This window comes from Stegodyphus dumicola, chromosome X2 (assembly GCF_044657685.1).
Source record: "Stegodyphus dumicola isolate Sdum_Otavi_A_Nest chromosome X2, ASM4465768v1".
Classification (NCBI taxonomy): domain Eukaryota; kingdom Metazoa; phylum Arthropoda; class Arachnida; order Araneae; family Eresidae; genus Stegodyphus; species Stegodyphus dumicola.
The window spans coordinates 3,881,865-3,899,954 of NC_140781.1; the positions used below are offsets into that span (position 1 = coordinate 3,881,865).

General features: G+C 34.9%; 1 long non-coding RNA gene across 1 annotated transcript; it reads left to right on the forward strand.

The window, feature by feature from the left end:
- The first annotated feature begins 4,527 nt into the window (after positions 1–4,527).
- LOC118181080 (uncharacterized) lies at positions 4,528–9,029 on the forward strand. Its single transcript, XR_004756813.2, has 4 exons — positions 4,528–5,094; positions 7,918–7,959; positions 8,339–8,427; positions 8,776–9,029. It is a non-coding gene; the product is annotated as an uncharacterized LOC118181080 (long non-coding RNA).
- Positions 9,030–18,090: the final 9,061 nt, after the last annotated feature.

The window sequence follows — 18,090 nt, forward strand, 5'->3', positions numbered from 1 at the left end:
GTGCACGAAGCAGGATTTGTTTTGAGAAAACTTCCTCACAATCATCATATGTAAATTTCCGAGCAGTTCTTAATATTGGAGCTAATTCCTGTAATTTCGAAAAATAGCACTTAAAAATATGCTCCCGTAGATTTCGTCTGAATGAATAGAACTTCGAGCATTCCAAACATAAAATTTTCTTCCATAATAATTACACTAAATATAAGACACAAGTAAACTGATAAGTCAGGGTTAACTTTGTAGTGTGTCAATATTTAGCGGAACAACATGTCTTTAATCGCCAATATTAAGATACATCGCCAATAGTGTATAGCAGATGCCAGCCTATTATGATAGCGAAGTTCCTATCACTACGCATGCGTGAAGCGTAAGCCCCGCAGAACGGAGACGCTACTTTTCAAACAGACTGGGCCAAAGAACCAAAGTTTATTTCTCACTAGATCAGAAGCTGTTAATACACGTAAGACTATGTCAGCCGTATTTTCGTTTCCTTTACAGTATTCCCATTCTGAAGGTGATACTGTGAAGACCTTATTTTAATTCTAACCAATTATTTTTAGTTTGACTTTCCTTTCGATTCCTGATTTCAGTTTCCTGCTGGAATATAAATCTTAATGACGTAGTATGCAAAATTTAATTTTGTTCATAAGCAATATTTAAGCTGCGTTTCAAAAGTTCGTGAAGAGAAGTAGTGGAGTTAGTTTGATCTTATGCTGCGTGTTTGAAATAGCTCTCTAGCTCGTTGTTGCAACTCTCAGGGCTACAACGTTACAAATTAAATAATCACAGCAGGAATTATTAATATAAAGATTTTAATATGGATATCTCACACAAGCGGAAAATGTTACATTACTCTAACAAATGCATACATATAACTGAGTGAAAAGGAAATTCCCCGCTTAGTTCGCAGTTAAAGAAAAAATAATAATAAAAAATAGTCCAATCGAAAGCGGCGCTTTTTCTGTCGACTTCGCCCAGCTGTTACGTAATCGTCTGTCTGCAGCAACCGTCTCCTACATTCTCCCCGTCTTTGAGTCGACTTCAGGTTGGCTCAAAGACATACAGTACCTGGTTGAAGAGATCTAATCTCTGAGGCACCTTGATCACATGTCCAAATCTTGACATTCGCCAGCCGTTACGTAGTCGTTTGTCTGCAGCAGCCGTCTCCTACACTGGTGTTAGTCACCCTCTTCAGATTATATTCATATTCCAGGCTCGGCTTTACTGTGTCCAGAAGATTTTGCGGTTTAGACAACTAAGCAGCCAGCCGTCTAGCCATCCTAATCTATAGTGGTTTTACGTTTTTATTTTCTCTTTAATTTATTTTAGCCAAAAGTGGCGGTGAATTGTGAGGACCGAGTGAGTGCATCTTGTTATGTTTGTTCAAATAGAAAGGTTATTTAAACCTTCTTCTGTAGTTTCTGTTCTTCAAGACATAGGGAGAATTAGCTATGCAGTCTTTTCACGTAGGGTCTACTGTGAATGCTCCCGAAAAGAACACATAGACTCTACCACTAGCGCCCAAAACAGTTTAGAACCATGGAAACGCTACAGTTGGCCTGGCCCCCATCCACTTCCACAGCACCTGTGACTCAAGCTAACCCTATGGAAGGATTTGCCTATATTATCGACACCAGAGCTTCGATGAAGCCTCAGTTCCTATTTAATGGTAAAGGTTCAGCAGTAACATTTATCAACCAGCTAGACAATCACATCATCTTGTACCCAGTTGTCGGTATCCAAAAAGGAGCAATTTCACCTTCAGTTCCACGAGGACAAGCCTTGAGTTGGTATAAAGGCATCGGCAAATTCCCACTCGAAAAACCAGGGTCAACAACATCCACGTATCAAAACTTCAAAACCACCGTCCTGAAAGCCTTTCCAGTCATAAAGAATCGTGCGCAGTTAGAAGGCGAACTGTACAGCCGGGTACCAAACGAACGGGAAAGATCTTGCAAACTTCATTCTGCGAAAAATTCAAGTGGTTAAATTATTGTATGGAAGAAAACCCGACGACGAAGTAACTTAAATCATCATCTTGCCAAAATTAACCCCACCGCCGCAAAATTTTACAGAAATCAGAAACCCGTCGACCTTGGAAACTCTATTTGAGCTGGTCACAAAGTACGAAAGCCGCCACTTTTCCAATAATGCAAGCGCACAGAAGTATGGGCAAGAGTACAGAAATTTCTGCACACCCTAAGGCAGGTGAACGACGGCAGCCAAAATTCACTCGCAAGAACCAGGTGACAGGTGAAAACGGACCAGACACCCGGACGGCTTGTTAGGATTTTTCAGGTATAGTCCGGAATCCGCAACTGTAAAACGCAAGAACTCTTTGGCGCCCCATTAGTGCGGCGGCAGGAGCTTAATAGAAAATAATAGTATACTGATGCACACACTGCAGCTGTTACATAAATATTATGCACTAATAATTAAACATTCCCGTGGTGCATTTTATGTGCACTTAGGTTTAAACACCGGGAAGTATTGTTACAATAATGTTTATTTTACACATGCGTACTTTGTTTCACGTACATATACATTCTACGCTAATAATTAAACATATTACTCTTGATTACAGGCCAGTGCTACAATACATACGTACATAAATATATAAATAAATAAACACAAGTAAGTTACCCTGGTGCATTTTGCATATATAGTTGCTCTGTGTACGTTAGTTACTTCAGAGTGTTCATGTACAAGGTTCCATCATATACACTAAATAGCACACTAACATGCCGCACAAGAGCACTAGTACAATACAACGAGACACTTAGGAATAAGACAGTTAAGGCCTCATTTAATTGAAACGCCGATGATCCCAAAAACAGCGATCATTATACCCAGCATTTACGATCACTTTCGGAAGGGAGTGATTTTTCGTATTCAATTGAAACACCTGCCTATCAGTCGAACTGGTAGGGGTTGCCAGAGATTATTTAATGCGCGATTCTGATTATCGCGTGGTCGGAAGTGGCGTTTTTTGAGAACTAACCAATGAAAACGTTTCTCTGCCCTTAACTGTGTTAACTGAAAACCGCATTTCTATTTGTAAATATGGATTGGAAACGGGAGGCGCTGCGATCACCGAGGCAAACGGCTGCACGTTCGCAGCGCTCCGTAAAAAAGTGAAAGAAAATTCCTTTCCCCTTGGTGATTATCAATTAAATTACTTTGAAATAGTGTTTTTTCTACAAAACCTATATCTCTAGAAAAGAATTTCCCCTCCGATGTTGACAAGAATAAAACAGCCGACAATTTGAGGCTTGGACTACGAAAGCCTGGAAATTTAAGATAAGTACTTTTCTTTCATCTAAAATAAATCAAATTTCTATATATAAGTGCCTTTAAATCAATTAAATTTTAATTTGTCATCAGTTTTTAGCATTAAAAAATACTTGAAATTGCCCATTGCTTGTGGCTTCCTTTGTGAATCAATTCCAAAGAGACGCCAACGTTATCAGTTCAAGTCTGTCATCACCTACAAAGGCCCCGAGGAATCTCGTGAGAGGGAAAATTTAACACAAATTTGGGGACTCGGGGCATCGCGCTACTTCCCTCTCGGATATTTTGGTTTCTCTCACACTGTTCTTTGCTATCTGTTAAATGTCCATGTGTAAGGGATGGATTATTCTTCACTGCTTTAAATAAATTCTTAGAACTATGAGCTTATATAAATTACAATGTGCCTCATTGTGTTATACTAGCATTAATTAACTAGTAATAAATTATGATAGTAAAATAATTAATCTTGTAATAAATTATGATAGTTAAATTAATAAATACTATGTTTAATTTGAGTTTTATAATACATATACTCTGTAATTTACACACACACATATATATATTATTATTATTGTTATTGTTATTATTATTATTATTATTATTTGTTTTTGTGTGTGTGTGTGTGCGGTTGTGGTCTTGTATTGTATGTGGTTCTATGTTGTTTGTCTGCTGCTGTTTTTTGAAAAATGCATGACAATGTTGGGAACGAAAATAGCATAAGTGACTTTAGTTAAATTAATATATATACCTTTGTTTGATGACTTTGTTGATATCTCAGGATGCAAGCATACATATTACTTTATATTCCATGCTAAATACCTTGAAGCGAAGCATTTTAACACCGTCAATATTTTTTTTCCCAGTAACACATCTATTCACCATTACCAAACACACTCACTACACACACACACCTGTAAGACACTATTTATTGTAAATGAAGACAAATTATTCTCCCTTTAACTACACTCATGGACAAAATCGTATTTTAGGATATTTCTTTTCCTTTTCTTTCTATAGGCCCCTTTTTTTTTTTTTTTTTTTTTTTTTTTTTTCCCTTCCTCTATAATTTTTGAGTCATTTATTTTAAATTTTATTTTGTTCCATCTTTTCTTCCTGGCCTTTTAAATTCGTACAAAATGTACGAAGTTCCTTTTTACTCTCCTCAAATACGAAATTGCCCCTCTTTCTATATACCTTTCCTTCGCACCTATGCTTGATTTTTCGCCCATCGGTGCAGAAAGACTTAGCGGGTGCAAAACAAGACATCTGTCTACTTTTTCTGTATGTCTTTCTGGATCGGAAACGAATGAACTTTCTGTGTTAATTGATCTTTTGGAAAGCCGGCCCGATTTAATTAATTTGAAGCTGCGAGGCAGCTATGCAAATGTAGCTGCTGTGAAGACAGCATGGGAGGAAGTAGCTTTACAGTTAAATGTTTTGGGGTCGGGGGTAATTCGTTCCGGACCTGAAATTTAAAAAAAAAATGGATAGATTTGAAATATCGCACCGAAAGAAAAGCTTCTGAAATTAACCAAGCTGCTACACAGACAGGTGGAGGTCCCCCTTCCGCCCAAAAGCTAACTGGCACCGAATTAAAAATCCTGGCCCTAATTGGTAGGACATGCGTGGAAGGAGTTTGCGGGCAGGAGTTTGACAGCATGCATATCCAGTTGAAATCAAGCATATTTTATATTTGAACTTAAGGTAAAAAGTTATATTAAATCTAATACCATATATGCTGAAACTCATTTATATTTACATTTCTACAGGAAGTACCAGTTCAGCCGAGTACTTCAACCTTAGGTATGTACACGTTTTTTATCTGGTCTCTGCAACTTTCATTATAAAAAAATTCGATTATTGAACTGTTCTGTAAAAAGATATAAATTTAGACAAGTCGCGTTACTTCTTATTTGCTGTTGTTTGATAAAAGTGTTTCTTCTAATAAATTTGCCCTTAATCACTTCCAGTACAGAGCACTTGGTTTGAAATATTTTGCAGCATGTAATTTTAAAGTATTAATATTTTTAGGTAGGAATGTTTTAGGACTTTTGAAATTAACACAGAACAGTGTATCTAATGTAGCCTTTATGCTGCACACATAAATGTGCTAAAGGATGCAAATGAGACATTAAAATTTTTAAATAAAATGTGTGTAATGTTATAAATTTATAAAGTACTTATTATGTATTTCTGTAAGATTGACACTCAGAATTATTTATTTATTTACATGATTTTGGTATTTTATGATATTATTTATATGCTACAGTATTGGGAAAATAATGTTAATATATACATGACTAAACAATAAAAAGATAATCTGCTTTCATAGAGCATACTAATCTGAATTTGTGCTGGTGTGTTGTATACAAATTAATGAGCAAAATTTCCTGCTTAATTTTATCCAAGTTTTTTAACTCCATAAACTTGTTTTTACTTCCTTGTACAAAGTAAAATGGAAGTATTGTAATCGCGAAAAGCTTCAGGCAGCATATCTCAACGAAAATATCCACTTTGACCGCTTTCGAATGCAATTTAACGATTTTTTGAGTGATATATGTACGTAAGGACAGAATAAAAGACTCTTTTCCTTCAAAAAATTATAAAACCGCTTTAAAATTAATTCTGAAGAGAATTTTTCGTGGCGTCTGTACGAACGTATGTACGTACATGCGTACGTACGTATCTCGCATAACTCAAAAACGAGTAGCCTCAGAACGTTGAAATTTTGTATATAAGGACTACTATAACATGTAGATGTACACCTCGTATTTTGGTTTCAATCGGCCGCGCCAAACGTATATAAATATATTTATAAATATATCCACTCTGTTACCCGGCTCAGTGATCTCTGTTTCTTTACTCTTATATGTTTGTAAATTGTACATATTTTGCTTTAAAAATGATTGAATTATGTTGTTTTTATCTTCCGGTTAAGGGTTTTATGCCTTTAGTAAATCTGTATGCAATATTTTTAGAATTATCAACAATTTTAAAATTGTTTAAGTGCGGCTAAGCCTAATTTGATGGCGGCCATTGATGTTTACATTTGAAACAGGAGACTAGTGGATTTGTTGCCAGTCTAGAGAAACTTAGCTTCGCAACAACAAAGATAACGCATTCATTTATTATTGCCAATTAAATCATGCTTAATCCTTTCTTGAATTTTTTCGAGGAAATAAGCGTTTAAGATTTACTTCGTAATTTCTAATACAGATATTTTGAGTTTTTATGTATTTTTGCCTTGTCGCGAAGTGAGAACTGAATTAATTGAATGAGAAATACTCAATCGTCTGAAAACTGTTTCGGTTTTGTTTTGTTTGCTTAATTTCTTTTATACATAGTTCCAGCTTTATTATAGTATTTGAATAGAACATGTGGCAACGATTAGATAATTCTTTAAATGATATAAATTTTGTGCATTCAGAGTTATAATATGAACGAAATATAATACTGTTAAGTAAACCTAGCGCCAGAGTGTCGCTATGGTAAACAAAGTGAATTTTAAAGAATGTATTTATTCTATTGTGGTTTATGTTCTGTCGGCGAAGTAGGTTTAATTCAATCTAATAAGTTTAAATAAAATGCAAGAAAAAATGCGTATAATTTAGTATTCCGTACAAGGAAGGCATGTGGTGTACACATCAGATTTTTTAACTATATATATTCACAATTTCCTGAAGAAATATTTAAAAATCTTCGACCAGTTTGTCAGTTTATTCCTCCTCCTTCTGTTATTTATTCGGATTGAGTTGCTTGCATTTTGCGCTTAGTTTAGTCAAAATCTCTTTATGTTTTAACGTGAAAGTTACCAATAATGAACTTGTCATAAGATGAAAATGTATGCATATCTATGTTCACCAGAACATGGTGAAGTGAACCTTATATCTCTATCAAATGGGGTAATGTAAAGATTTATTGTATTCCTCCATGCAGTGTAAATTGAAATAGTTGTTGATATAGCTTTAGATAACAATGCACGTGTTTTTACAGTTGAAGCTATTCATACTCTGGTAGTTTTACTGTCAGTTCAAATGTTTTCATCTAGACCAGCTTATTCATCTGTTTTTATGCAGGGAAGATGTTCAATTCATGCTCTGATACTTGTGAAAATTCTTTTTATGTCAATGTATAGTCAAATATTATAATAGTCAAAGTAACGTTTGCTCCAAACTTTGAGCCTGGTGTGTCACGCAGCTGAGGCATTCCAGGGGAAGGCCCCTGACAGCTTTCATGGCCAGTCATGCCCAATCCTGGTGCAGTAAGTAGTTATCCTTCAAGCAATGTAACTAGCCACCATCAAAGAAGAAGTTTTAAAACAAATCTTTTTACTTAAAACTTGACAAATGTGCCATCTCGGAAGAGAAGATAATTTAACTTTGATTTATGTATAAACTGCCGATATTTTTATGTAATGTCTTTATGCATGTACATTAAATGAACTCATGGAATAATGTTACATTTTATGCGCAGTCACAGATCGTTTGTTACATTAGAAATAGTTGGAGAGAAGGTAAAATTTTTAATTATATTACTTTGTTCAAGGCACTCTCAGATTTTTCGTATTAAAACAAATTATTTGGAATGTTTTATGATGAACTTAGTTCCTTTCTTTTGTTTTTATAGATCATAACAAAGAAAATATTGAAAATGATTATGTTTTGAATGGTAGGTATGTTGCTTGTTTTTAATTGTAATGTTATAAAAATGGACAAAGCTCTATCAACTGCATTTTCTTTTCTTAAATGAGTCAGTGTACTAGGTTTTGAAGGTCGATTTTAAATTAAGAGAAATAGTTTTATTATATTTGTAGCAAGTGTTTCACATTGCTTTATATTACTGATGCTAATCATTAGGAAATGTTTCGAAAATACTATGTTAAATTAAGTTGATTTTGAAATAAAAATTTCATGTTCAGAAATGTAATATTTTTTACAATAAAGTATTTATAAATTTAAATCTTTTACGATAAAGTATATGATATGATAGTATTTGTGATGATGAAATGCATACTTGATAATATTGTACTCTTTTTTTTTCTTTATAGAGACGGGTATTAATGAAGAAATTCATTTGGATACTCCATGTAACAAGTTTATATCACAAATAAAAAATATGTTCTTGTTCCTTTTTAATGTAAGTTACATAGCCAATAAACTGATATGAACATTTGTAATTAAACAAAATTATAATAATTTTGCTTAACACTCTTCCTTGATATTTTCTGTGAGTGATTATCAGAATAATTATAAAATAAGAATGTTAAATTAAATAACCATTAGGCATCCAGACATTGTGCCCACCTAGTAGCGTACTTTGGTAACATGCCTTTTACTGCGCTCCTATCTATCAGTTGGTAGTTGGAATAACTACTGATTGAGGGAGTATTTTTTTTTTTTTTTTTTTTTTTTTTTTTTTTTTTTTTTTTTTTTTGGTTTATTATAGTTCAGATGGCATAGACTATAAATCTACCTCTATTTTTAGTGATGACAAAGTCAAAAAAAATTGCTCTTTTGACACCAAGGGTTTCCCGCTTCAGAAAGAAGAGGAGAGTACAAGAAGTGGAAAGTGAAGAAACAAATATTCAGGAACTTATTAGCTTGCATGAAAAAACATTAAATGAGCTAAAAGAGATTAGCCAAACATTGAAAATGTTTGTTATGATGAAATGTATAAAAATAATATTTCTTATGACGAGTTGTTAAAATTATGTGAAAAATAAAATTATTCCATTGAAATGCAATTTTTCTTAATTTACACTTAGTTTAAGTTTTTTTGCATAACTTATACAAGTTCATTAGGTTATTGTTCCATTGAAATGTAATTTTTCTTAATTTATACTGAAATTATTGTGGTTAATATAAGAAACGTAAAAAATCATATAAATTACTACAATTACAAAAAAAAAAGTACTACATTATGAAATGCTACAATTAAATATATCAAATGAATTTTCTTGCTAGATTCTTCATTAAAAGTATTTACTACTGATAGAAAATTATGGTAAAATTCATATTTTACATATATGTTTATATTCTATTTTGGTATATGTGAATATTAATGATTCTGTAATTTAAGCATCATTGCTAACTCTAGCAAAACAAACTTTATTTGCAACCAATAATAACAGTTAAAAAAACAAACTCCACTTAAACAACATTAAATTGCAGAAAATATGTGCCACACAAAGGTTTAATTAGTTAAAAACTATCGGCTCATATTCGCTGCAATTTCATCTCGAATAAGTAGAGCTTCTCGTCTCCAGTTATTATTGTACGCTTGATTATTGATAGGTTGTGCAGTTTCTTCTTCAAGTTCATAACTTTCCTAAGGAATATTTCTTTGAATGCATATATTGTGCAATACAGTGCATGCCAAGATAATTTTTCATGTTTTCGTTGGTGTGTACAGAAGAACTCCACCACTCTCGTGAAGGCAACAGAATCTAGATTTCAACAGGCTATTGCAATGTTGCACTACAGCCCTCAAAGACTTGTGTTTCTGATTAAAAATTTGTTGGGTTTCTGTAGTGGGATTTTAATATGGCGTTAGAAGCCATGGTTCTAGTGGATATCCACTGTCACCAAGAAGAGAGTTCTGTCTTGGTGTTTGACCAGACACGAAAAGTTCTCTTAGTGCACTCCTTTTCCACATAATAGTGTCATGTGGGCTTCCTGGCCATCGTGCCACGACATTCAAAATTTCCATTTTGGCATCACAGACCTAAAGAGAATTAAAAAATTTTTAATTGATAATATGGTTCAATTTTTTTTAATATTATTAAGATTCAATGAGACACACTATTTCCAGATTAAAAACTAAAGATGGGTACCTCTGAAAAATAGCATATTTCATACTGTTCTTTAAAAATCCTAAAACATATATTATATGAAATGTTGAACATTAAGCAGCATTAATGCTGAAATTCTGGAATAACCTGCTCCATTCTCTTATAGATATGAAAAATATTGTTTTATATTAAAATTTTACTGAATACATAAAAAAATAAGCCAACCTTTAGAAAAACATAGTGCAAAAGAAATGTTAAAACTTAATTCTATGACAAATTTAAAGTTTACACTAACTTTTCTTAATATACTTTAATTTTTTTACCAATCAATTTTTTTTCAGTACATATGTTGATTATTTTTGCCCCAAAAAGGAATACTGCCTAAGTAGTGGAAAAGTACTTCCTTTAGCATAATAATTCTTGTTCTTCAAAAGTGCCTAAGTAGTGGAAAAGTACTTCCTTTAGCATAATAATTCTTGTTCTTCAAGAAAAACCTTTAACAGAACTGTTTTTATGGAGATTAAATAAAAATTAATTACAATTTGAGACCTGACCACTACAGAACAAAATCTAAGGGTTTTTTTGTAAATGTGGAATCCTACTGGCATTCGAAAAGGATATTAATGGGTATGATATAGGACTTTAATTGAAAATGGACTAGATTTGCAATATCAAGACTTGTGAAAAGTAAGTAATACTTCAGAAAATTTTGAGAATTCTACTTTTAAATTTTTACCGTACTCTGATTATCTATAGTTGGTACCAAGAATTAACGATTGTTGAATGGGGAAAAGAACATTAAGATTAAAACAATTGCAACTTTGATGATGTGGGTACAGGAGTGCATACCCAAAATGCTGAACGACTCTGAGGTTCGATTAAGAGTCATTTGGCGTTTGTCAAAGCTTAACAAAAATCAATAGAAAACTACTTAGATTCATATATGAATGAAATTATGAAGTTTTGGCTTCACAAAAAAGGTACATCTATTGTATTTCTATAAGTATGTTTTTCCATACCCTCTTAAGTTTCAGTTTGCCTAAGTGAAGCTATGCTTCATTTATGCAGATGTGGACAACTGGTACACCACAGATATTTGCTAAAGAAAACTATATGTGACCCACAGTATCAATGCACATCTTGGCCTTTGTGTAAACAGAAATTGGCCCTTACTGCATTAAAGTAAACTTATTTGTCGTCCAGCAAACAGATATGTAGTAATTGCTAATTTTGTTGCTTTGAGTGTTCTTCAGTGGTAGCAATAACTTTATATATTTTCAGACATTTACTGCATAACATTGAAACTCATATAATCAAATAAAATTAAGCATAATGTGCATGAAAGAAAATGCTAATAACTACAAGAAACAGATGATTACGACATGATGCCATATGTATTCGGCAATTGGCACATTCAGTGCAGTAAGGAAAAAGTACACATTAAAAAAGATCTTGCATTTAGAGATCATTTTTATGGTAATACACAATTTTTATGGTAATACAATTTTATGGTTTAAATTTATGGAATACAGTTAATTCCTTCCATATCAAAGAAACAGTCTTCAGAAAAAACCAATTATTTAATCTAACTAATGCTATCTATCCTATTACACAACGTTATTGTTTAATAGGATAGCATTCAATAACTATCAAGATGAAATATTAATTCACAATCAAGTGCATGTTTTTTTAAGAATATCACTCAGAAACAGCTCATTATATGTACGATACTATAATGTGATAAAATGGTTTTTGTCAACTTCTTTGTATAGCTTTATGGTATCAGAAAATGATTACAATATATATATATTTAGAGACTTACCAGTTGAATATTTAGAGCAAATTTCCCTTTACGGCTGATAAAAACAAACTAGTCATCAACTGATGGTCTCTGTATATTTATTAAAGTGCCATCAATAGCCCCAACAACATTTGGAAATCCATTTGTAAAGAAGTCAAATTTTTTCTCAAAGCGTGCTTCTTCACTCAGTGGAAATTTCACAAACTGTGGCAGTACTTCGGTTAATGCATTTACAACACCCTCAAGATTCCTTGAAACTGTCGATTGTGATGCTTGAATAAGGAAGTCATCTCCAATGACACTTTGAAATGAGCCTGTGCCAAGCAATCGAAGTGCTGATAAAACCTAACATAGAAAGTATCTTTTAAATAAAGGGCACAATTATACTCAGCAAGAAATACAAGCAAATAATTCAAATTAGAATAGAAATCTAAAAGTAAATCTACGTGTTAATTTTGAATTAGATTTCAACTTTGATTATCAGAGATAATAGTATTAATTTCAGCAATAATAGTTGTCAAGAAGCATTACTACTTGTGAAGGTAGATAGAGCTACTGATGTTCCTATTGTTTAACTTACATACATATTACTTAATTAATATCACATACATATTACTTAAATCATATTTACATCTAATGCATAAGAAATCTAGAATGAATTTTTTGTGTACAAATCCCTAAATCTAATATATCTTGGCACATTCGAATTCTGTCTGCTCCGGGAACGTAAAAACAACACAGCCGCCATATTAATTCGATCGATTTTTCCTCGAAATGATGGGTTCGGAGTGATCGTTATAGAAATGATCGGTCGCGAGCTCAGAGTGATCGTTACGTTTCAATTGAATACCAAAACAGCGAAACCGATCGCAATTGATGACGTATCACAACCAATGATCGCTAAATGTTTCAATTGAATGAGGCCTTTAGTACTGAAGACTGGGCAAGTATCTGTGGGGCACTAGGTGACATGACAAAGGTCCTGACCCACAGCCTGCATTTTTTCCATTATGAGTTTAAGTTTCCTGAGCAGAGAAGGCTGCTTAATGAAGAAGCGCATGAATGGTGCATCATCAACTGGCCGCCGCAAGTGCCAGGTCTCTGTGGGTGGACATGCTGTTATGTAATGGTCTGGAGTACCAGCCCCGCCGCGCACACAGAGCTCAGATGAGAAAAATCCCCTTTTATAGAAATACTCTGGGAAGGGGCCGTGGCCCGTTATGCGCCATTCCCACTGGGGCTTATTTGACCTAACGAACACAACTAACGTAGTCAACCCTTCTCCAAAACCAGTTTTTCTCCATAGGGCAGCAAGTTGAAAAATCTGAACTGCAGGCGTAGCGGACCTAGTCGACGCAGGGAACTGACTCCGTTAGCTCAGATAAACCCCAGTGGGAACGGCGCTTTAGGAATCTTGTTACAAAGGGTGCCGAGATAAGTCAATCAGTGGAAACTTTATGATAAAATACATAAGCTCTTCTAACTTGAGGAGCTGTATCCCATTCCTCTTGATACTGTTTTAATGCCTTCTCCAAAATCTGTCTTTTGAGATGAGATTTAGGTAGCAGATTGGGCACGGGCTAAGCATTGATGTTTCTTGCTGCTTCTTTGGCGAGTTCATCGGCTTCTTCATTCCCCTGGTATCCAGCATGTTCCTTTATGCAGGAGATATGAATAGGCCTTCGACTCTTGCTCTTTCTAAGCAGAGCCTGGATATCAACTATCTGAGTACAGGGATGGTAGGGAGGGATTAAGGATTGCATAAATAGCAGAAAGGCTGTCTATGAAGATGCGGAATGTGTGCCCATCTAATTGTTCCGTCACTGCGATGGCCTGTCTAATTGCGGCCACTTCAGCTTTGAAATACCATATTTCCTGATCCTAAGTGCCCTTCGTATGCTTGTAAAATTTCATTGTTACATTTTATTACAGCGCTGCATCCAACTCCTCCATCGAGTTTGGAACCATCTGTATATATGCAAATTGAATTTTCTGAAATATTTTGGCTATTGAGCATCATTGGGTGGGCTTGAATACCTGCTCCATGTTGCACTGGATGGACATTAAGCAGCGACCTCTTGTACTCATAATCGGCTAGATTAAGGTGAAGATCTCTGTATGTTGCCTGTCTTTTATTCGTGGTGACAGTTGTTATTGCTGTTTACACTGCCCATTTACATTTGGAGAGGTACTAGGCCTGCTAGAACCGTGACAGTTGCAGTCGCTGTAGTGCGATTCACGCCGTTTAGTGAAAGGACTGTTTTATGCATTTTGGAGAAGACAAAATTATTTATTTCCAGCAACTTTGTTTAATTTGGATATAAGAAACTTGGGCAACTGTGTTTAATGTAAATGTGGGCCTCTGAATGCAAAACGAAAATGCTGTAGTTTTGTAAAACTATTAACTATGTTCAGAAATTGAAAGTTAAAATTTAGCGAAATTTGAAAGATAGCTTAGGTATGTTGAATTATAGTTAGGCGCTCCGGCTGAACACAAAGTTAATGCATATTGAATAAATACACTAGAATGAGTTTGGACATACGGATTATGTCGAAGTATAGTGTGTATGAGCTTTTTAACGCGTAGGTTCTCAGTCACAGGGTTCAAGTTCCAGTTGTTATGTAAACATCCCACTTTTACTTGCATTTAACAATTTCCGGCGCAGTGTGTTCGGTTTAAACACACCAAAAATATTCCCTCTTTAGACACTGAAAATAATCGATAAATATCACGAAAACTACACTAATGGTTACTTTTAATCTCCTTTATGAATAATAGATGGCAGCACCACACAAGCAAATCATTAACGTTAAGATATATTCTGTTTTTAAAGACACTGATTTTTCAAAGAAATGTTTCAAATTTTTTTTTAAATATAAAGAATATCAATGAAAAAAAATCTATATATAATTTTTGTGTTCGTATGCTAATCTGCCTATTCTGTATTACTTTTAATTTTTATCTTTGAAATATTGCGATAGTGAAGCCTTCAGTGTACGGTGTGTTCGGACTGAACGCACTGTACTGGTAGCGCCTGCACGTGGGAGTGACTCACAGTATCTGGTCTCGTGCTTCAAACACGGGGGGAGGCTGAGAACGTAGATTCATTTATATTTGTTTTTATTCTTTCTGTTTTCGATTTTGAAGCCCCCTTTACTTTGTTTTCAATTAGCTATTAAATTTTCAGCAAGAGCAGACCCTTCTTTTCTCCTGCTTTCATCATGCGTAGTTTGCTTAGTTCTCATTTCTGCAGATTTTTATTTGTATATATATATTTAATAATTATTTTTTTCTAGTCAATAATTAATTCTAAATATTATAGTATTTTAATTATTTCTCTTATAAATTTTAAAATTGTGTAAATGGCTCGGAGAGGCCTAAGCATTGCCGAAGCAATGAAAGTTTCCTTTTTTTTTCCTGGTTTTTTATTCGGGGTGTAGAATAGCAGGACTCCCCGTGGTGCACCCTGGGTTATGCTAAATCTGCTACAGAGATCAGATTCTACTGTTTTTAAATCATAGACAAGGTATTTTACTGTAATTCCTGCTTCACAGCATTGCTCACCTATCGCAGCTCGTGCAGCTCAGTGTGTTCGCTTCGGACACACCCACAAAATGGAAACGGTTTCTGCAATCTTTGTAAAATTATACTTGCATACTCTCCTAGGCCTAAATAGACTGCCTACAATTTTTGGGGGTAAAATTCTAACTTCAAATAGTAGCGTGCCCGAAAGGATTAAAGATTTCAGTACGCATATGCTGGAGAGCTAAGAAGTGGAAAACTAAACTAGTGAAAATAAAGTTTCATGAATTGTCTACAAATGCATATGTTATCTAAAACTAGTACTAATGCTGGTTTTCTTCCAGATCCACTGGAAAGACATGAGATTAAATTCAAAAGTTGGTAGTCAAGATCAAGTCGTGTTCCTTGAATTAAATTGTTAAATTTAAAAATTTAAATTTAACAATTTAATTCAATAGCATTATATTGTAACTCTTCAAATTTAAGTTAGAATTTACTATTTTCGAACAAAGCGTTTAAAACCTTATTTTCAAATATTTAAATTCTGGCGAGAAATATTGAAAAGAACTTAATTTTATTCTAACCACTTATTTTTAATTTGACTTTCCTTTCCCTCCTGATTTCAGTTTCCTGCTGGAATGTAAATCTTAGTGACGTAGTATGCAAAATTTAATTGTGTTCATAAGCAGTATTTAAGCTGCGTTTCAAGAGTTCGTGCGGAAATGTAGTGGAGTTAGTTCCGATCTTATGCTGCGTGTTTGAAATATAGATATCTTTAGCTGGTGTTAGCCACCCTTTTCAGATTATACTGATATTCCAGGCTCGCCTTTGCTGTGTGCAGCCGATTTTGAGGTTTAGATAACTAAGCAGCCAGCCGTCTAGCTATCCTAATCTACAGTGATTTTACATTTTTATTTTCTTTTCAATTTATTTTAGCCACAAGTGGCGGTGAATTGTGAGCACTGAGTGAGTGCGCATCTTGTTATGTTAGTTCAAATGAAAAGGTTATTTAAACCTTCTTCGGTAGTATATGTTCTTTAACACATAGGGAGAATTCGCTATGCCGTCTTTTCAGGTAGGATCTACTGAGAATGCTCCCGAAAAAAACATATAGACTCCACCACTAGCGCCCAAAACAGTTTAGAACCATGGAAACTCTACAGTTGGCCTGGCCACCATCCACTTCCACAACGGGAAGGATTTCACAAACAGTATTCTGCAGAAAATTCAATTGGTTAAATTATTGTATGGAAGAAAACCCGACGACGACGCAATTCAAATCATCTTGCCTAGATTAACCCCACCGCCGCAAGATTTTATAGAAATAAGAAAACCGTCGACCTTGGAAACTATTTGAGCTGCCCACAAACTACGAAAGCCGCCCCGTTTCCAATAATCCAAGCACACAGAGGTATAGGCAAGAGTACAGAATTTTCGGCACACATAAGGCAGATGAACGAAGGCAGCCAAAATTCAATCGCAAAAAACACTTTTTGCAGAAGAGAAACGATGACCAATTGGAGGATAAACAGCAGAAGTAAGAAAAGAAGCTAAAGCAGTTAAATTTCTGAGGGGCGCTGGAAAGTAGTAAAGTCAGCGGCCCTTGGAAGAGATAAATTAATCCCAAATATACCTGAGTACGGTGGTGGAAAAAACAATTTAGAGTTACTAGAAATACAAATTATTTTGAACCTGCAATCTAATTAATTGACACGGGAGCATAGAGTAGTTTTTTGGGGGAAATTTTTCCAGCAAAATTTCCGACGTTATAGGGTGTACAACACCAAAGGCACGGCAGCGATTGCAGCCAAAGAGTTACGGTGTGGTTGTATTGGAAAACTGCCACTATACATGCAGGTAAAAGATGAGAAACTAAAAGCTACGTTTTTTGTAGTTAAAAATTTGCAAGCTAATGTCATTTTAGACATGGATTTCTTGAAGTCAGCGGAAACAAGAATGAATTTCTAAGAGGCTACCATTACGCTAGACATACGAAGAAAAAATCTGAGGAAGTAAAGAATCCAGCACTGGAGTTGAATGAACTGAAAAAGGACGAAAAAGAGAAAACTGAAGAGAATTAGTGAGTAAATTTGCAGATCTGTTTAACGACCAACCTGGTTTGACATACACTCAAGAGCCAAAACATTATGACCACCTGTCAATAACGAGTTGGGCCCCCTTTGGTGCGCAACACAACTTCAACCCGCCTTGGCATGGATGCCACAAGTCCTTGATAGATGGCCGGAGACAGATTGTACCAGATGTTGTAGCAACTGTAGTCACGCAAATCCGAGATATTGCGAATTGGTGGTCTTTGACCTCTGAGCTGCCGTCCCATGACATCTCAAATGTGTTCTATCGGATTAAGATCCGGTGAGTTAGGCGGCCAGGACATTAGCTGGAAATCAGCATGTTCCTGGAACCACTCCAACACAATTGTAGCCTTGTGACACAGGGCGTTGTCCTTTTGGAACATTCCATCTCCAGGTGGAAAAACAGAGGCCATGTAAGGGTGCAACTGGTCCGCAATGATGTTCAGATACCCTGTAGCATTCATGATCTGCTCTACCACAAACACGGGTCCCAGAGACGCCCAAGAGAACGTTTCCCAGAGCATAATACCGCCACCACCGGCCTGTGTATGACCTACTGTGCATTGAGGGAGCAACTGTTCGCCTGGAAGAC